Source organism: Schistocerca nitens, chromosome 9, assembly GCF_023898315.1.
Source record: "Schistocerca nitens isolate TAMUIC-IGC-003100 chromosome 9, iqSchNite1.1, whole genome shotgun sequence".
Classification (NCBI taxonomy): domain Eukaryota; kingdom Metazoa; phylum Arthropoda; class Insecta; order Orthoptera; family Acrididae; genus Schistocerca; species Schistocerca nitens.
The window spans coordinates 312283385-312305700 of NC_064622.1; the positions used below are offsets into that span (position 1 = coordinate 312283385).

The following is a 22316-nucleotide window of genomic DNA, read 5'->3' on the forward strand; positions in this document are numbered from 1 at the left end:
GTGTTTGTTCAATATGACGAATTAGGTCTACCTCATTTTTACAACAGACTACAGCTGTTGAGTCATCTGCATAGAGGATAGTATCAGACTGGACCTGACATGGCATATCATTAATATAATATAGAAAAAGCAGTGGCCCTAATATTGAGCCTTGTGGAACACCTAATTGAGTGATTTTCCAGCCAGAGAGAAATTTCTTGCCGTTGATGTTAATAAGTACTCTTTGTTTTCTGTTTGCCAAGTATGATGACATCCAGCTAAGAGATTTGCCTTGAAAACCATAGCGTGCCAATTTTTGGAGAAGCAGGTCATGATTTACTGTGTCGAAGGCTTTGGACAGGTCACAAAAGATGCCTGACACACACATTCTATCATCAAGACATCTGCTGACTTTTGTGACTAATTCATTTATTGCATGGATTGTGCTGCGGCCTTTTCTGAAACCATATTGATTGCCTAAGATAATGCTGTTAGATGAATTGTGATTTTCAATCTGATCACATGCAGCTCTTTCAAATATTTTTGAGAAAATTGGTAACAGTTAAGGAATATGTTGCACGATTAGGTAGAGCAACAGTAACCTCATCAATAACCTCCACCAGGATAGGATGTCTTCCTCTTTCAAATGTCAAATCAAGCTCACCCATGTTTTGGAATTTCCTTATCATCTTCTTTCAACCATTTAATGAATTTGGGCCTCTCCTCGGACCTTTCAGTCAGCAATATTCTCTCCATGCAGCAATGTCATTGCTGCCATTTACATAAAACAGTTTCACTACCAGCCCACAGTCTCTCTTCACGATAGCCGTACTGGTCGCTCACATTATGGCTTGTCAAATGACAGCATATTGAGCAGGTTTCACTGCCATATGACAATTACAGCCCACAGTGGACTTCCGTGAGTAGCTGCACCTTAATTATAACTGCCCAGTATTTGTGTAACACTTTTAAGGAAATCTGTAGTATACTGAATCAAATTAGCTAAAATGTTTAGGTGAAACTATTAAAAGTTTTTACTAGAAAGACTATATGAATATTGTTGATGTAATTTTGTATTCTAGTTTACTATTTTCATGTGTCTGCAATTAACTGTGGAGTATGTGTACTGACTTCTCCAAATAATCTTGCATAAACATATGTTTTCATGTCTACAAGTTTAAGCCACTTGTAACCCTCAACATGTAAAACTATGGACACACGGGTTCAATATTGAAGAAGAGACAATCTTCTAAGAAAAATATATTTTAGCTCAAAATCATTTTTTTTTTTTTTTTTTTTTCTCCAATGGTGGTAGTTCTCGTCTCTTCTAAAGTCTATGAGATTCTTCAGTCACACTTTTTACTTGTTTCATTAGATACACATACACATAATACAGTTATGAACCACATTATACAATGACACTTTTCAATATTCCAAAGAATACAGAGTCCACACAACTACAACAGCACGACTCTTTTCGTATTTCCTTTGAGCACAGAGTTTGTAGCTTTCAATATCCTTAAATTTTACAACAAGGAAACCATTTCAACAGCCATTTACTGTCTTACAAGTGACAGTGAATCAAATGCAATTTCTTCAAATCTGATGCCTTCTCTGTTTGCCTGCAATCAAAACAAATGCTGTAAGTATTATACCGTATTATTAGGTTTGACATACAAAGTCTTTTTTACAATCACTGGGACAGAAATGCCATCCAAAGCAGAATTAGGAAAATGACGATCTATCACTCTATGAAAGAAGTCCACAAGTTTTCCTGTGAAGCTTCTTATTCGCATTTAAAGTTACTTAATTCACTATAAAAAACAATCATACATACGAAAACATTTTCAAAGTTCTTCTGTGACACTAAAAACTATTACTTTTTTCTTTTAAAAATGATGTTTAATAATCTAATGAAAATTATAAGAATATGAAGATACAGGGCATCCAGAGAAGGAGTCCCTGATTTCAAAATTAAACGCCTCAGAAGCTAAGATCAATAGATGAGTGCAACAAAAGTTATGTTTATTGTGAGAGCTGCAATAATTTTATACAGAAGTTATATAGAAATTTCAAAATAATTTGAAAAAGCTGGTAACAGATGGCACTGTATGCTGTGCATCTCACTGAGTATCAGTGTGCACAATTAAACACATCCTATGCAAGCAGTCTTTGCAATCACATCACACTCTTTTCACAATTTCCACCACTCGCAGTATGGAGGTGGAACATACAAACAATGAAATTTGCCATCACACCCTGAACTGTCTCAACAGAAATGGATTCACATGCCAAACAGATCACTGATTCAAGTTCATCCAGCGTGGTACGATGGTTCCAGTGTACAGTGTCTTTCAATGTTCCCCTCAGAAAGTACTCACGAGGAGTCAGACTGGCCAAATATGGAGGCCAATACAACCTGCACCAGCAAATTTGCAATAATTCAATGCCATGACTCTATTCCAAAAGAAGTGCTATGTCGTCTGGTCTCATCTTACCTGAACCACTCCTAGTTCGGTCGATCCTCCAACGCTAGCTGTCTGCCAACAAATTGTTTCAGAATTGCAAAGTAACATTCATTCGTGATCATTTTTCACACAAAAAAGGGCCAATAATGCCTCTGCTGCATGCCACAGCACAAACAGTAACTTTGGGAGAATACTGTGGTTTCACTGCACATAAAAGGGGATGTTTGGAACCCCAAAAACACCAGTTTTGTTTATTCATGATTCCATTCAGATGGAAGTACACTCCATCTGTGAAACACATGGAGGCAGCATCAAATACTCCATTATTAGTCACTGTGAAAATCTGGTTCGCAAAGTCAGTCCTCTGTTGCACAGTTTGTACAGGTATTGTGGCTTTGGATTTTGAATGGAGTCATGAGTAGGGTCTGTCTCAGTATTTTCTGCATGCTACAATGCTTCAAACCAGTCTCTGCTGCAATTTTTCAGTTTGATTTCCTTGGATATTGCCAAATAGTTCCAGGAACTGTGATGACATTTTCAGGAGCAACTGCAGTTTGCCTGGGGCCAACATTCCCCACTACATCGTTGGCCATGCTGCCTGCCTGTTGGAATTTGGCAAAGTGCTTGTGAACGCTTTATACATCGGGTCTTTTTGGAACATTAAATCTTGTTTGAAAACTGTGCTTTGTTGCTGTAGGACTGTTTTCTAACCTGCGGTATTCGAATACCAAAAAAGCACATTCAATGGAAGACATAATGTCAACCTCTTCCTTCAGTATGATAACCTCCTTTCACGTTTTAACAGTGGAATTGATTACTCTGAGCTGTGGTATACTATTAAGAAGCATTACATATTACAATTACAGCACCTCTTAGCAACATTTCAAACTATTTCTAAACTTCTGTGTAAAATTCTTACCATTTTCAAAATAAACATGCAATTTGTTGCCGTCATCTACCAATCTCGGTTTTCAAGATATTTAATTTTGAAGTCAGGGACTCCTTTGCTGGACACCCTGTAGTAGACAGCAGTAGCAAAGAAAAGGCAGATGCACATAAACTGAGGTGGAAAAATAGAAAAGCAGAGAAGCAAGAAACTCATAAAAATTTAGACCAGACAGTTATATAGGATTTATATTAAGAACAAGAAAAGAAGTTCTGAAGCTTGAAACACACTCACAATTGTTCACCTTTTGTGTGTGTGAAAGATAGATGTGCAGCTGTTTGGTGTCACTTCCAAGCCAAAATGGAAGTGTGTGTAGAGTTTAAATTTGCAAAGAACTGTCATTGTTTACAGAAATATCTTCTACAAATTATGAGCTTACCAAGTGGTGAGCCATTGGTATGACAAGCAGCCTATAAAATGACACTGGTTCCATCTAGAACATATTGTACTACTCATTCAACATTTTTAGCATCGGCCTTGACAGGCAGAGACAGTGGTCGTGTGTGTGGGTGTGTGTGTGTGTGTGTGTGTGTGTGTGTATGTTGTGATTTTTAGGATTTATAAATATCTACTGAGTAATTCTTTCCTCTGATTTACATCTACGTATAAGAAATTTGCAAGCCAGTGTATAGTGTGTATATTTGCAATTTTCAGTCATACTGCATTTTCATACAGAATGAGAGAGAAATGACTGTACACAACGTAATCTTTCGTATCTACCAAGGCATAATCCCAATGCAAGGCATGCATTGGTGAGAGCAGAATTTTTGCACAGGCATAATTAAATCCACCCAACAGGATTAAGCAAGAATAAAGTTATCTTTCTTACAAATGTTTCAGTTTAAGTTGCATGAGCGTCTCTGTTAAAATCCTAGCCATGTATTTCACGAATCAATGGATTTCTGCTGTCATGCCAACTTGATTAGGACCCCAAACTGCAAACACTGGAACAGTACCCTAGCACTGGTCACATTAGTATCTTGCATGAAAATTACTTTACTGATGGACTACACTCTCCCAGATGCTTTCCCATTAATTTATGTCTTCCCTATCGTTGATAATTTTATTCAATATTGCTTCTTAGTATTTGCCACTAATTTTTACATGCTGTGACATGCTCCAGATGTACATTATTAATTTAGTAATCAGATACCATTGGGTTCTTTCTCCTTGTCATAAGTATTATCTTGCTTTTACCCTCATTTAAAACAGAGCTATCAGCCAGATCTTTCTGCATTTCCTTATGCTCATTCAAGACTGGTAATTTATGGTACAAAACACCATCACCAATAAACAATCTGATGATGCTGCTGATCATTTCTGATTAATTGCTTCAGTATATATTGAGCATTTATTTTGCTTCCGGGCATAATCTACATTCTTTTCTAGTCATGTAGACCTATTCAGTAAGTAAGAAATTCATGATAAATATGAGCACTGACAGGGGCTAATTCTAAAGTGCATTCAGGGTAAAAATTCAAATGGTATTCCATCAGGGTCTAATACCTTATTTGCTTTGAGCAGACTTCACTGTTTGTCAATACTGTGAGTGTAACAGTAAAACATTGGTATGGCAGGATCTTCATACAGGTATATTCTAATGTTCAAATATAGAATTTAATATTTGTGTTTTCTATCTGCTTTTGCCAATGGGCTTTCACTCTGCAATGGAGTGCGCATTGTTATGAAACTTTCTGACATATTAAAACCATTTGCAGGACCGGAATTCAAATCCAGACTCTTGCTTTCTACGAGTAATATTCTTATTGACTGAGCTACCCATGCACACATCATAATCAGCCTTTGCAGTTTTACGTCTACCAGTATGTCTCTCCTACTTTCCAAACTAATTTCTCCAGCATACTTTGTGGGACTATCATTCCTGAAAGAAAGGATATTGTAGAGAAATAGGCTTAACCACAGTGTAATGGATGGTTAACTGTGAGGCAGATTGGAACATGAATGTGGAAACATTCATTTCACTGGCAATGTCGTTGCCAAATAAACTATCCAGGTGTAACTCATCCTCACAGCTCTAGTTCTGCCAGTGTCTCTATTCTACTTTCCAAAATTCACAAAAGTTGCTTAAAAGTCTCTCAGGCATGCAGCTGTATGGACTGATCACTGGACAGAATTTTCAATGGGTACTACTATGAACAGACTGATCGTATGGTTGTCCTCTGGCACCTGTGAATGCCAATATGTAATTTAAGTACTTCAACAAGAAAGCATTACACTTCTGCCTCTTGCCTCCCAAGGCTAAATCCTTTCTAGAGACAGAAAAAGTGATCTGGGACTTTGAAGCAGTAGTGCACACCACAAACTGTGCGAGTGCATAAAAACACATGTCAGAGAAACCATTCACACGGTTAACACCTTGAGACCTGGGCAGCTGGGATGATGAGCAAGTGCCTGATACTATGCTTTTTCACTTTCTTTTTTTTCCAATTTTGAGTCAGGTTCTATTGCACACAGTTTAAGTCAGTTTATTGCAATAAGAAGTTGTGTCTTTTTTTTATATAAAATAGTGCAAAGGAACATAGTCTTACATGAGTGACAATTTTTTATTGTGAAATGAAAATGTGTTTATCATCATTGAAACAAAAACAAAAAATTATCTTTTATTACTTAAGTAGAGCTGGTGTTAGCAATTGTTGCTGCTAAAATTAAAACTGTATGAAAATGTAATTTTTAATTGCAATTTACTTAGTTACATTTGTCTTAAAATGAAATTTTTGAAGAATTTTGTAACACAAAGTCCTACATCACAGTCTTGACAACAATTTTTCATAACTTTCCTTGCCACTTTCCTAGATCTATCCTTGTTTTGTTCCGCACAAACCTTGTAACTCCCATGATTTTTTTGTCTTTTTCCTTAGTGGCCCGCAGTGCAAAATATGTCTAAAATGGTTCTGAGCACTATGGGACTTAACATCTGTGGTCATCAGTCCCCTAGAACTTAGAACTACCTAAACCTAACTAACCTAAGGACATCACACACATCCATGCCCGAGGCAGGATTCGAACCGGCGACCGTAGCAGTCGCGCGGTTCCGGACTGCGCGCCTAGAACCGCTAGACCACCGCGGCCGGCGCAAAATATGTCTTGTAGTGACATAATTACAATAATGATATACCAGTTAACACTGCACTTTATATGAGTTTTATTGTGTAAATCACAATGAACTAATTTCAGCACATTGCCATCATCACATGTTCTGCCAATACATTAATAGGTGACAATCTTGATACTGTACACTGTAAAAGGATTATATACTCAATTAGTGTTTTTACCTTACATGTAATATTGACGCTGCCATATGCTGTCTTTGTTGGAATTTGTATTAAGACATTGCTTGTTGGACATTTGTTGCAGACATACTGTTATATCCGATTTTTAGGTACAGATTAGTCAGTTTTTGAGCATTATTTTCCCTTTTGACAGCTTCGATGAAAGTAGGTCATTGATATTACATGTTTAACAGTTATCAATAGAAGTAGGTGATATGTGGAAATTCAGTTATGTTTTGTATATTTTCTTAGGGTTTCTTCTGATTATGTTTTTTATCTAAAATTCGTGTGGTTTGCATGGAGATTATCATGTGTATTTTTATTATTATTTAATAATTTTGTTATGGTTTATGACTTGTGATCTTTCCTTGGTGCTACTGTATATCTTTGTTGTACGGTGTTCATGCTGTTACTATGGACGTGTGTTACTCAGTATCCCTGGTTTGTTTATTTTACCCATTTTCCTGCTTTATAATATCAGTAAAGTTTTCAATGTATTTTTTTGTGCTTGAGGTCGGTTCGTTCATTCTGTAAATTTGGAGTGTTATTGTTTGCATGTAACATGTGCCACAAAGTCTACATAGGACAAACCAAAAGAAACTTCAACATTATAAACCAACCTCAAGCACAAACATTGCATTGAAAACTTTATTGACTGTATAAAGCAGAAAAATGGGTACAATAAACAAACCAGATATACTAAGTAACACACATCCATAGTGCAACGTTCATCCTGTCCACCTGCAGTACTGGTATCCCATGTGACAGAACAGAGATGCGGGATGCCTTCATCACAGCGAGTGAAGGCTGCTGCCGGAGACAAAAACATAGCCTCATGTCTCAGCCAATGGCCACCAGGGCCTGCTACCTGAGCACTGCCAACTGACAGCAGTGTCAGAGGTTGCAATCCAAAAGCAAACTATTTTCCTGCACCACTCATGTGATCGAAAATAGTTCCGGAAGACCCATCCACCACCCAGCCTTATAAGATGGAGCACCACCAGCCAGAAGGCAGTTTGACACACCGCCTGGACCTGTAGGTATCTGCCATCCTAGCCACAACATCCACACGCCTCATCTGCTGGTAGTCCCAGATTATCAGGAGTGGTACCTTCGGATTGTGACTCAAGAGTGTCGCGCAACAGTGGACAGCTTTGTGGTAATGCTGTGCCGACCACTCTTAAGTAGTTTTGTTTCTGTTTTTTTCTTTGGTGGACTTTCTTGAGAGAGAGGCTTGTAATGGAAACTTTTTTTTTATTCTCCTGTTATAAAGTGGGATCCATAATTTATTTCTTGCTTAAATTGAGCTTTGTTTTCAACTATTTTCTTGGCAACAGCAACGTTATTGTTTATTGGTTTTTCCCAATAAAAACAGATTTAGGAATACTATTCGCATTTTGTCTCTGCTAATGCAGATACAGCACATAATTAACAGCATAAGCATTGTAAACAAAGATATACAGTAACACCAAGAAAACATCACAAATCATAGACCATGACAAAATTATTAAATAAAAATAAAAATGAAACATTATAATCTCAACACAAACCATACAGTATTTCAGATCAAAACATAACCAAATTTCCACACATCACCACCTACTCCTAGTGGTAGCTATCTAAACACATAATATCACTGATCCGCTGTCATCCAAGCTGGAAATCATGCACAAAAACTGATCAATCTATATCTAGCAACCAGATAAAACAGTATGTCTACAAAGAACGTCCAAGTAACATTCAAATACAAGGTAAAAATATTCCAATCAAATGTATAATACCTTTATAATCATAGTTACAGCTCACAATATCAAGATTAAAAGGTGATAATGTACTTACAGAACACCTTATAAAATGAGCTTATTGTGATTTACACAATAAAACTCATAGAAAGAGCAGAGTAACTGGTATACCATTATCACAATCCTCTAAAATCGTTTCGACATTTCCGTAGCGAAGGTCACTTTATGAAAATTTCTTCCACTGGATTTGTTCATGATTGAACTTAATTTGAGTGGAAAGGTGATTCGATGAGGCTTCCTTTGTTCAACATTGCCTATGTCAGTTCAATAATAAATAAAACAAGGTGTCTGCTACTAGTCCTCGACTTTTTGTATAAAACATACAGTTATCTTTACACCACATTCTCCGCTCCATAATTATCTCGGCCTCAACCTACAGTAAAACCCTATCCCCACAGCCTCCACACAAAACTTTCCATGCCCTCTGTCCTATCATCTCCTCCCCATTCTCATCTCTCACCCTGTTTATTTGCCAACCTCTGACAATGCATCCGCCTGTCTTTCCCTGCTCCTCCCCCCGTTCCCCCCCCCCCCCCCCCCAGCAGCCTATCCCACAACCTCCTGATGCAGCATATGTTGGAATTCTAGTCTCTCACTCCACCAGACATAGTCTGTCTCTCTCCCCACCCATACACCACTATCCCTTCCCCTTCCTTGCGCCCTCCAGGTTGCTGTTTGAAATCCCATGTGACAGTTGCACTCTGGCCCAAAATGCTGGAGCTGGCGGTCATGTGTGCGTGAGGTGTGCTTGCTTGTGTGTGTGAATGGTGTGTCTCTCTCTTTTACCAAAGAAAACTGTGGCTGAAAGCTTTATGTAAGTGTCTTAATTGTGCCTGTCTGTAATTAACATGTCTTCTTTACAGCAAGTAGCAATTTGTGTTTTTCTGCTTTGTTTGTTTTAATTAATTCTGGACTAGAATGTGTTAAGAATATGCCATAATATGACAACATACCCTATACCTAGTTGTTCCAACACTGCCCCATTGGGCACAGCACCTGTGAGTGCTTTTCAGCTTGCCTGTGGGCAGGTGCAGATGGTGTAGGCAACCCGCCAGATTGAAACACAATCTGTGCATGCAATACCTGCTTGGTCATGTCCTGGCTGACTGAGATCAGCCAGTGGCCTACAATATCATACGCTATGGGGCGGCTGCATGGTTGCCCGGGTGTCAGCTGTTTGCCCACCCGTACCAGTCCAGTACCCATTGCTCCCTGGCTGCTCTCAGGTGGGTATGCTAGCTGTAACTGTCATCCCTAGACACTGAATAAGTGACTGTTCATTTCATTACAATAATACTAAGAATATTTTTTTGATGTAGCAATGGGTCTTCATTTGGCACCAACCTATATTTTCACATTCCAGTGGCAATGTTTTCATAATTTTTAGATGTCTAGAGTTGAGTTTTCTGAGTAACACACATATTTCACCTTTTTCTAACATAAGCAGTATTTAAAAAAGTTGTGTGTGTGGTTCCACAGCCATTCAATATTTTACAACTGAAAACACTGTACGGTGTATATTAATGTTCTTTATTTAATTTGTGTGATTAGCTAATTTCGACTTTGCATCATTTTCAAGGACATGTATGACATCAACTTATGTACATCATATTTTACATTGTGTAAATATTGGATGTGACACATCACACACATGAAAATACATGTGGACAGAATCCAGATCATAATGCTATACAGGTTGATGTCACGCCAGTGTCTGAAAATGACGCAAACTCAAAGTTAGCTTATCACATAAATGGTTCAAATGGCTCTGAGCACTATGGGACTCAACTGCTGAGGTCATTAGTCCCCTAGAACTTAGAACTAGTTAAACCTAACTAACCTAAGGACATCCCAAACAACCATGCCCAAGGCAGGATTCGAACCTGCGACCGTAGCGGTTCCAGACTGCAGCGCCTTTAACCGCACGGCCACTTCGGCCGGCTTATCACATAAACTGTTATAGCAAGAACAAAAGTGATTTATGGAATGAAGTACTTTATAGAGGAACACATAATAGAACGAAGTATAGGTTGTGCATAGCACTGAACACATGCACCGAACACATTGACTGGACTACACTAATACAAGTTACAGAATAGGCCGAGCACTCATTTCCGATTGCTTAAATAACACTGTTTCTTTGGTGGCTCACAACGGCGTGCCAGGGGGCCGACCCAGGTGGCCTCTATAAATGGGCCTATGAACTGTATGGATGTGCGATCTCTGAAATGCTTGTGTCATGAGTGAGGGTACATCACAAATTAATAAAGAACATTAATATACAACCTACAGTGGACCACATTTTCATTTGTAAGATAAATATTCACTTTAAACATTTTCTTAAGTTTTGGTGAATCACATAACTTTTTTCAAGGTAAGCATCGACTAATATTAAATTTACATTCACAAAATCTAAGCTTAGGACTGACAAATTTAAAGAAAGGTGCACTGAACATAAACAGTGCACCGCTCTCTGGCAGCCAATGAAATCAACAATTGATGAAGTCTTGGCTAGACAAACCACATAAATGAACGAGGTATGAAGACACAAAAATTTTGAAAAACACATACCCCTTTTGGAACTTTGGATATAATGAGGCCACAGAAATCTAGCAACAAATTAACCTAATCAACAAGGCAACGGATTTCAACTTAGTCAAGCATGGAATCCAACAATGAAGCTGCTGCGAATGCAGTGGAGGCAGAACACCGAGCAGGATGAAGGCAGAGGGCAGACCACTACTCAACTCCGGGAGCAAGCCATCCTCACAACAGTTGCCAGTGTGTTATTGACATCTATACTCCACAAGTCACAATACGGTGTGTGGTGGAGGGTACTTCTAGTACCACATGCTGACTCCCTTTTCTGTTCCATTCATATATGGCATGAGCAAAAAATGTCAGAAAAGCTCCATACATGATCTAGTTTCTCTACTTTTCTTGTCGTGATCATTTCACAAGGTACTTGTGGGTGGAAGTAATACATTGCCAGATTCTTCTTTAGATGTAGGCTCTCAAAATTTCAACAGCATATCTGTCTGTGCTGCACAACACCTCTCTTGTAGCATCTGTCACCAGAATTTGCAGCATCTTTGCCACTAAGTAAACAATCCCTTGGTGAAACACACTACTCTTCATTGGATCTTCTATTTCTCTTCTATTAATCCTGCATAGTGAGGGTTCCAGACTTATGAACAGCACTCAAGAATCAATCAAATAAGTGTTTTGTAAGTCACTTCTTTCAGGATGGGTCTCATTTCCACGAGATCCTCCCGATCAATCTCAAACTGGCATCTGCTTTCGCTACTACCTGTTTTATGTGGTCATTCCACTTTAGGTCACTCCGGATAGTTGTGTGAGTACATTGTGTATCGAACCGGAGACCTACAAATGACGGAGGGGCTTTGTCCCCACCATAGCCCTCAGAGGTTCACAACCCCACAACAGGCTACAGCAGTCCACTCACACCACCACCGCCCCACACCAAACCCATGGATATTGTGCAGTTCGGCCCCCATAAGACCCACCCTTCAGGAATGTCTCATATCAGACGAATGTAACCCCAAATGTTTGTGTGGTAGGGTAATTATGGAGACAGTGTTTGCTTAGCAATAGCCGACACTGTAACTGAGGCGGAATAAGGGGAACCAGCCCGCATTTGCCAAGGCAGATAGAAAACCACCTTAAAAAGCATCCACAGGCTGGCCAGCATACCAGACCTCAACACTAATCTGCCGGTCGGATTTGTGGCGGGGACCAGCATGCTAGGAAAGCAGCACATTAGACCACGCGACTAGCCGGGCGAGCTACTCCGGATAGTTACTCCAACGTATTTAAGAGTAGTTACTGTTTCCAATGATTTGTCAGCCATTTTGCACTCAAACAGCTGTGGATCTCTTTGCCTATTTATGTGCAATACATTACATTTATTCACACTGAGGCCAGTTTCTGCACCCCTGCAGGTCTTCCTGCATTTTGCCACAGTTGTCTGGTCTTGCAACCATTCTATAGACAGTACTATTGTCCCCCAAATAGCCTCATGGAGCCTCCGACATTCTCCACTGAAATTTCAATATGAACTGTAAATAGCAGCAGCTCTATAAACCCACTTGGTGTACTCCAGAAATTACCTGTACGTTTGTCGATTCTGTTTAGTTAAGAGCAAAGTTTTTTTGAGTTCTAAATGCAAGTAAGTTCAGAGTCCAATTATAAATCTGGTCCAGTACTCACTATATACTTATTCTGTTCACTACATGACAGTGTAGAACTATATCAAATGACTTCCAGAAATCAAGGAACACGGCATCAAACACATTTACGTCTACAACACTCTGGATTTCATGGACAAACAGAGCAAGCTGAGTTTTGCAAGATGGAGGCCACAACCCAGTTCAGTACAAAAGATGATTAGTTCTTGAGCTATAATTCACTACACATAAGACATGAGTGTGGCACTAACTGCCTCAAATCAAATGTTAGTAAACTGGGTACAGACGCCAAGTCATCACACGGAAACATGAACTGAAGCTTTGTGACATGGAAGATGATGTACATAATGTTTTGGGAATTAAAAGAAGTGCTCTTTGTGAATTTTATGACATAATGCACCAATAACTAGTAAATCAACAATGGAGGCTTCTATGCAAAAAGTGATGGAAGGCAAATGTTGTTTATTCGATAAACACCACTTTTATTTGTTTTTATATAGAGGATCTTTAAAAAAAATCTGTGTTAGACCATAGTTTTGGTGTGACCTTCTTATATCTCTAACAGCAAAGATGTAAACTTCCAAAACACTATGCAAGCTGTACTTGAAGTAGTCATGAGATATATGTATAGCTTATGACTAAAATCTTTTACTGACTTTGTCACATTTGCTTTCCATGCTGCTAAAGCAGATAATTTAAAATAAATGAATATTTCACAAAAAATATATTTGTGTTTTTAAATATTATTGATGAGCTTCTGAAAATGATACTAAATAGACATTTCTCCTCCCTCTATGGCATGCAATGTCATTTCAAAAGTCTACATGTTCATTAGCTTTGGGATTTATTTACCTTCAATGTACATATTCACATGTTTCTTCCATGAGGCAAGTAGTGAGTTCATATTTTCTGGAGAAATTCAGGGCAAAATAATCATGGGCCACCCGCATTTAATGCTCTTTCAGTAAATCCCACCATGGTATCTTACACTGCAACAAAGAGACTGGTATTTAACAACTTGTAGAAAGAGAATAAAAGATAACATCATCCACAGATTTTCTGCAGTGCACTGAGAGAACTTAACGTATAGAGCTACACATTTTTAAAAGATATTTTTTACTTCTGGGATTATTAATATTTTCACTCCTATGCATGGCATCACTGTTACTTCTACAAGCACGATAATGAACATTGTATATCTTTTCTGGCTCAGAAATACCATAAGAATTCAAACGCATAATGTGGGAAAGGTTTCTTCATTTAAAGTGACTGAAAACCTTTCATTTACAAAGTAAGAATGTTTAGTCATAGCAGTAACTGTCTCATGCAGATGATTTTAATGAATGCACATAGAATGTAGTATTGTTTTTGTGTGTTGATGTTGACGGTGAGAGAGACATGGGATAAATTTGGAACCCAGTGCTAGTACATGGCATATTCCACTTGAATAGAACTGACTACTCAACCAAGATTCCCATCTGACAAATGGCTCTTATTGAATGTGTAACAGCTTCCATTAGTCTGATATCAAGCCACATGCATTTTCTCTAAGTAAACTTCTACATTAGCATAATGTCTTTATTCATCCCTTCAGATTTAAGAAGTTTTGCTCATCATTTAACAAACTTTCCACAATCAAATAAGGGAAACTCCAGGTTGGAACAACAACAATATAGGAATAGGATAGATTGCTACCACTGTAAAGATGACCTGCTGAGTTGCAGACAGGCGTAACAAAAAGATTGATAAACATGCAGGCATCAGCCAAAGCCTTCCTCAGCAAAGAAAACTTACACACATTCACACATGCAAGCACACCTCATTCACACATGGCCGCCACCACTGGCAGTGGTATGCATATCAGTCTTTTCACTGTGCCTGTCTGCAACTCAATGGGTCATCTTTATGGTGAGCAGCAATATATTCTATTCCTTACATTTTTGTTATTCCAACCTGGAGTTTCCATAAAATATGGTACTGGTCAATGAAGTGTGTCTGGCTAATAAGTATCTGCATGTATTTCACTTAATGTTGCCATGGACAAAGAAATCAATTTATCAGAGTTAAAAAGAAATGTTGTTCTGACTTTACACTCAAGAGAGACAGTATATCTAAAACACTTAACCACTGCAATGCCAGTGAGAGTGGAATAATGGCACCATAATGAGCCACCAAAAAAAAAAAAGTGCAGAGTTCGACCGGTGATAGATGTCCGTGGTCAATATTGAGTGCAAGTGTGTAGAGCCCAACTGATTGTCTCTCATCACTTAAGTGCACCAAGAGCCTACCAATCAAATAAACCATAAAATCTCAATGAATCCTGTTGCCTATTGGACCTAAAGATGGAAGGTGATTCTACCCATCCTAACAGTGCTACTTCAATACTTGAATTTGTTCAGCAATTTTGAAAGAGACGCACTGCTGATTTGTGACACATAACATTCTTCAATGACTCTTGTTATGCCTCACAAGATGGTTGATGTCAGCATTTTTAGCTCCATTAGGTGAAAATTTACTTTGATGCCAGCCTTGGTCTTCTCATCCAACAGACTTCCCTTGTACTTTGTAACATGTTTCACTACAAACTTGACACTCCTTGTATCACTAGATTCCCCTTTTCAAGTACATTAATTGAGTAAAAAAAGTTGTTCCGATGTGTCAGCAACTAAAATGATTTAAGTAATAATTGTACACAAAACATTCACCAGTACAAACTTATTTGAAAATGTTCTGTCAATAAATTAAAGCATTCATAGTGTCTTAAGGTTGTCCATATTACATTAAAAATTAAAAATGGATAAAAGTAACTTTGTTGCCTCATCCAGTATTTCTCTTTCAGTGTTTTTGACCACAGTCCCTTCTTTGTCACAGCACTCTAGCAGTTGCCATGGAGAATGACAAGCTCCCATTGTACACCCTTCTATTAATTTTGATTGCATTTGTTTATGTTTTCTTTCTTTACCACACAGATAAGCACACCATGCTTTTATTATTACAACCAGCTTCTTTTATCTTCCTCATTTTCTCTTTTTGTTCTGCAAAAACGGCTTGTTTCCAAAACACTAAGAATCTCTAACGTATTTTGTCTCTCTTTTGATCTACTGTCATGTTCACTTTACAAATAGAGTAACTTTACCATTGGTTAGTTTGATATAGGAGGATATAAGATGAACATCAACAAAAGCAAAACGATGATAATGGAATGTAGTCGAATTAAGTCAGGTGATGCTGAGGGAATTAAATTAGGAAATGAGACACTTAAAGTAGTAAAGGAGTTTTGCCATTTGGGGAGCAAAATAACTGATGATGGTCTAAGTAGAGAAGCATTTCTGAAGAAGAGAAATTTGTTAACATCGAATATAGATTTAAGTGTCAGGAAGCCGTTTCTGAAAGTATTTGTATGGAGTGTAGCCATGTATGAAAGTGAAACATGGACGATAAACAGTTTGGGCAAGAAGAGAATAGAAGCTTTCGAAATGTGGTGCTACAGAAGAATGCTGAAGACTAGATGGGTAGATCACATAACTAATGAGGAGGTACTGAATAAGATTGGGGAGAAGAGGAGTTTGTGGCACAACTTGAATAGAAGAATGGATCGGTTGGTAGCACATGTTCTGAGGCATCAAGGGATCACCAATTTAGTATTGGAGGGCAGCGTGGAGGGTAAAAATCATAGAGGGAAACCAAGAGATGAATACACTAAGCAGATTCAGAAGGATGTAGGCTGCAGTACATACTGGGAGATTAAGAAGCTTGTACAGGATACAGCAGCATGGAGAGCTGCATCAAACCAGTCTCAGGACTGAAGACCTCAACAACAACAGTTTGATACACAGACAGAGCATTCCTGTGACACTAAACAACAAATTTTTACTTTTTTTCTGTAATTGTCATGAAAACAGCTAATCGTTATGTTTTTGAGTGTGCTGATAATGAAAATGTTGATAAAACTTCAAGTTAGCTCTCATTTTGAAGTTTTGATACCTTTGCTTTATTGCCAACATAAGCTTATGCTTGTATTGGAAGGAGGTCATTGAAGGGGCAACTGCTTTCCCTCGTCTTTGTACTTTTCTGCTGGTGATTCCCTGATTAGTGTCCAGCAGCAGTAATCAGCTAACTTTGATGCACTCCACTTTCCCTGGTATCTCTTTTCCATGTCCGGAAGTTGCTGCATTCACATGCTTGTTGGTTACAGCACCACAGTTGTCACAAAAGAAGACCTAGAAGAAATCTAGGAAAGGTAACTATAAGGGCAGGTTGCAACACTGTCCACTGTTGCAGTGCTGAGGATTTACCACAAGATCCTTATAGTTTTCTGCCCTCTTATTTCCTTGAAAGACTGTTGACACTTAAACAAAGGCATCCCAAGCTAGCTTTTCACCACCTGTCAGGATGGTGTTGAAGTGCTCATCTTTGTACAGTTTGCATATCTGGGGACCCATGAAAATCCCTTCTTTTATTTTTGCCTCGCTGAGAAATGGAAATTTCTTGCATGAATACAGAAATGTTTCCCCAGTTTTGTCCACGGGCTTCATGAAGTTTTTCATTGGGCCCAATTTTATATGAAGAGCAGGGAGAATTATGATCTTGGATTCAACAAGTGCTTTGTGCATAACATTGTGAGATCCTGGTTCAAGTAGGGATGCTTAGCCCAATTTTTCTTTTTATAATGAAGTGGTTTGGTGCAGCTATCACAGAGGTACAGGAAGCAACACAATTTGGTGAAGCCTTGTTGTGGCCCAAATAGTATGCCTGTGACTTTCAGATCCCCAGAAATCTGCTATTTAAACTCGTCATAGTTCAATCACAATAACAATAGTTTCATGTTATCATACAGTTCTTCCATGTAAAATACATACTCAACCAGAATCGATGTTAGCATGTTGCCATTATGCAGTAGCACATATGTGGGACATACTTTGGAGTCAATGAACAACTTCCACTGTCAATGGCCACAGTTGCCATTAGTCCCTGTACATCATTACAAAATATCAAGTTCTTTTGCAGCCAAATTTACTGTCCTACCAAGAAAATTCCACTGTTGTCTTGACACAAATAGGTCATTAAGTTCACAATGTATTGCTTTATGAATCTCTGCACACTCATCATCACACACAAAACCAGGATCTTTCAAAACTGAAGGTGATGGTGCAACAATGGTATCACTAACACCCTTGTCACTATCACAATCAGGTGGGACAGGAACAGGCAGTCCATCTCCGTGAGAAAACGGCTGTGTGGCCAGCGGTATGTTAAGACGTGCCAAGGAAGACTTTTTCTACTTGGAAATGCCATGTGTTAATGAAGTTGTCATACAAAAGTGTTGTGACTCGCCGATCATTTAAAGTGCCGCCGCGCAATTACGCACGTCCTCTACGTGCGGCGCTGTTTGCCTGCCAGCCATGCAGCAGCGGCGCCACCTAAGCGGCCAGCCGAGCAGCGGCCGCTAGACTGAGACTCAGTGCTTATCTGAACGCTAACGTGTTCACATGTCAACTTACTCTGTGACATATATGTGTTGTGTCGTTTCTAAATATACTTGTTAAACTAGAAGTTCTAACAATTGGCGACGAGGTAGTGGATTTTTCCTTTTCACCGTTGACTCACAGGGTTCCATGGCTACTGTCGAGCAACTCTTGCAGAATCTCCTTGAACAGCAGACGCTTCTAACGGCGGCGATTCGCGATTTCGTCGCGGCGTCAAATGCGGGCCGTTTCTCGTCGTTGGCTGTACCGCCTTTTCCTCCTTACGACGAGACGGCAGAAGACTGGTCGGATTATGAAAAACGTCTTCGACAGCACTTCTTGGCATTTTATGTCTCGGACGAACAAGCATGTAAGTCTCTGTTCCTTTCCTGGATTTCGCCTCAAATGTATCGGTTGTTGTCGCAATTGGCCCCTTTGAAGGATCCTGCGTCTTTGTCCTTTGCTGAAATGTGTTCCCTTCTGTCGGTCTATTTTCAAAAGCAGACGCATGTGGTAGCCTCTCGTGTTGCCTTTTATCGTTGTCACAAACAACCCAATCAATCCTATCGCGCTTGGGCTGCTGAACTTCACGGCCTCAGTCGAAAGTGTCACTTTGTTACTGATGTTCACAAAGAATCTTATGCCGATTCCATGGTACGGGATGCTATTATCCGGTCGGCGCCCGACAAAGAAGTTCGGCAACGTGCCCTTCAGTTGGCGAATCTGACTTTAGATGAAGTTCTCTCCATTGCGCAGTCTTTTGAAATTTCTCGCGCCGCTGGGGCACAAATAGAAGCGTGGGGTGACGTCGGGGAAATACAACCTCTGTGCGCTGTTGACGACGCGCGCGGCGCGTCCCCGCCGGCTGACGTGGCCACAGTGCGCTCCCAAGCGCAGCCTCGGCCAAGCCGTAAACAAACCCCTAAGAAACTGCAGCAAAATCCCCGGCAACTTCCTTCATGTCCAAGGTGTTTTACGAAACATTCACGCGAGGATTGTCCACAACGTTGGGCTGTGTGTCACAACTGCAAAAAGAAAGGTCATGTGTCTTCTGTTTGCAAGTCCGACCGCATACATGATGTTCAGGAACATGACGCTGATTCTGATTCTGTGTTGTCTGTCAATTGCACTTCTTCCCTTTCAGGGAAGTTATTCCTCACTGTCCAAATCCTTGGTCGAGATGTTCACATGCAAGTGGATACCGGTTCTGCCGCCACTATCATTAATTCTCAGACGTATCTTCAGCTGGGTTCTCCACTCCTGTCCCCTGTCACTCGGCAATTACGGACGTACAATAAACAGAAGATTTCTCTCTTGGGACAGTTTAATGCGGAGGTATCTTACAAATCCGTCGTTCGCACTGTTCCCATATTTGTGGTCGACCAGGGCAACGCAGAAAATCTTTTTGGTTTCGATGCCTTCCGCGTTTTTGGGTTCTCCATAGATGACTCTGTCAATATTGTCTCTGACGCTATTCCCTATGCTCAACTGGATTCATTGTCGACGACCTTTTCGTCCATTTTTTCTCCTGGGTTAGGCTGTGCACACGACTTTGAAGCTCATATCACGCTCAAACCCACTGCTCGGCCTAAGTTTTTTCGGGCTCGGCCCATTCCTGTGGCCCTTCGTGATCGGGTCAAACAGGAGTTGGATCGTCTCACTACTTCAGGGGTCTTGCTTCCTGTCACTTCCAGTGAGTGGTCCTCTCCTGTCGTTGTAGTTGCCAAGCCCAATGGTTCTATTCGTCTCTGTGGCGATTTCAAAGCCACGGTAAATGCTCAGTGCCTCATCGACACTTACCCTATGCCCCGTCCTGAAGAACTGTTCACTAAACTCGCTGGAGGGCAGTATTTTTCTAAAATTGACCTGTCAGAAGCTTATCATCAACTTCCTCTCGACGCTGCTTCCCGGCAGTTTCTGGTTCTTAACACGCCTTTCGGCCTCTATCAATACCAACGCTTGCCATTCGGGGTTGCTAGCGCCCCTGCTCTCTTTCAGCGATTCTTGGAACAATTATTGCTCCCTGTTCCTGGGTGTATCAATTACATGGACGACATTGTTGTCACGGGCTCCACCACTGACGAACATCTTCAAAATCTCCACACACTTTTTAATGTCTTACAGACTGCGGGTCTTAAGTGTAATCTTCAGAAATCGCAATTTTTTCAGGCATCTATCACGTACTTGGGGTTTCAACTCTCTCGGGATGGTATTCGTCCGCTTCAACAAACTGTCGCTGTGATCGATGCCCTTCCTCGCCCTACGTCTGTTAAGGAACTGCAGGCCTTCTTGGGGAAAATCGCCTACTATCACAAGTTTTTACCGTCTGCTGCGTCGGTGGCTCAGCCGTTGCATCACCTGTTGCATAAAAACGTGCCTTTTCACTGGTCCGCGTCATGTGACGCAGCTTTCCAGAAATTGAAGACTATGCTGATACAGGCCCCGTGCCTAGCTACTTATCGACCTGGCCAACATCTTGTCCTTGCTACAGACGCCTCTCAATACGGGGTTGGGGCAGTCCTTGCGCACCGTTTTTCTGACGGTTCGGAACAACCCATTGCTTATGCCTCCAAAACGCTCACGGATGCCCAACAAAAGTATTCTCAGATTGAGAAAGAAGCTTTGGCCATCATTTATGCTCTTCATAAGTTTGGTGTTTTTCTCTATGGCACAAAATTTCATCTTGTTACGCATCACAAACCACTTGTTTCCTTGTTTCACCCATCAACGTCACTTCCCGACAAGGCTGCACACCGCCTCCAGCGTTGGGCTCTTTACTTGTCCCGTTTCAACTATGAGATTCATTTCCGGCCAACGGCTCAACATGCGAATGCTGATGCTTTGTCTCGCCTCCCCATGGGCCCTGATCAGGCATTCGATAGGGACGAACTTTTGTGTTGCCACCTGGATGTTGCCGAGCAGCGGGTTGTGGACGGGTTCCCCATCACTGGGGACAGGCTGGCGGCTGCTACGGGTTCTGACCCTACCCTCTCCCGGGTTTTACGCTGTATTCAGACGGGTTGGCCTGATCGCCCGTCCGCTAAGACTTCTGATCCGTTGCGGAACTACTACCCTTTGCGCTACCGCCTCACGGCTAGGGATGGTGTTATCCTCCTCTCCACTGACAATGTTTCGCCGCGTGTTGTGGTCCCCGCGTCTTTGCGTGCTTCGGTCTTGCGCCTCCTTCACCAGGGGCACTGGGGTGTGTCGCGCACCAAATCTCTGGTGCGCCGTCATGTGTACTGGCCTGGCATCGACTCTGAAATCGTACACATGGTCGCTGCCTGCGGCCCTTGTGCGGCACAGGCCGCTGCCCCGAAGTCATCTTTGTCACCGTGGCCTTCGCCTGAGAAGCCCTGGGAGCGCATTCATGCTGATTTTGCGGGACCCTTTTTAGGTACTTATTGGCTCCTCGTAATTGACGCCTACTCTAACTTTCCTTTCATTGTCCGTTGCACGTCACCTACCACCGCGGCAACCACCAGTGCTCTCGCCCGCATTTTTTCTTTGGAAGGCCTCCCCTCTACTCCTGTTACTGATAATGGTCCGCAATTTGCCTCTTCTGACTTTGCAGATTTTTGTGCTCGTCACGGTGTTACGCATGTCACGGCCCCGCCGTTCCATCCACAATCCAACGGTGAGGCTGAACGACTGGTCCGTACGTTTAAGGCTCAAATGCGGAAACTTCTGACTTCTTCTGCTGCTGATGAGGCGCTTCTCCAGTTCCTGGCGTCTTACCGTTTCACCCCCATGGGCGATCACAGCCCGGCTGAGCTCTTACATGGCCGACAGCCCCGCACTCTACTTCATCTTCTGCGGCCTCCCACCTCCCGGCCGCGGGTGCCGTCGCTTGGCCGGTTCACCGCCGACGACCTCATCTGGGTACGGGGATATGGCAGGCGGCCAAAATGGAGCCCGGGCCGCATCTTAAGACACCGTGGCCGACGCCTGTATGAAATCCAGACGGACACAGGTGTTTCAGTGCGTCATTCGGACCAGCTTCGGCCTCGGGTGCCAACAACACCTGTTCCGAATGCCGCCACACCACCCTTGACTCTCCCTGATGCTCGGGATCTTGGCACATCTCCATACTCACAACGCCGCCCTCTACCCGTCATCGCGATGCCAGCACCAGAACGGATGCCACCAGACGACGTG

The 22316-nt window shown here is 41.1% G+C and overlaps 1 protein-coding gene across 2 annotated transcripts in view; it reads right to left on the reverse strand.

The window, feature by feature from the left end:
• Positions 1-1271: 1271 nt before the first annotated feature.
• LOC126203815 (elongator complex protein 4) overlaps positions 1272-22316 on the reverse strand; it is a 55591-nt gene continuing 34546 nt past the window's right edge. Inside the window, exons 8-9 of one of the 2 annotated variants that reach the window (XR_007540379.1) lie at positions 13546-13682; positions 1272-1601 (exon numbers count right to left, since the gene is read on the reverse strand). The gene's annotated coding sequence lies outside the window, so the exon portion shown is untranslated. The remainder of the gene's footprint in view (positions 1602-13545; positions 13683-22316) is intronic. The other variant, XM_049938184.1, reaches the window with a different exon arrangement.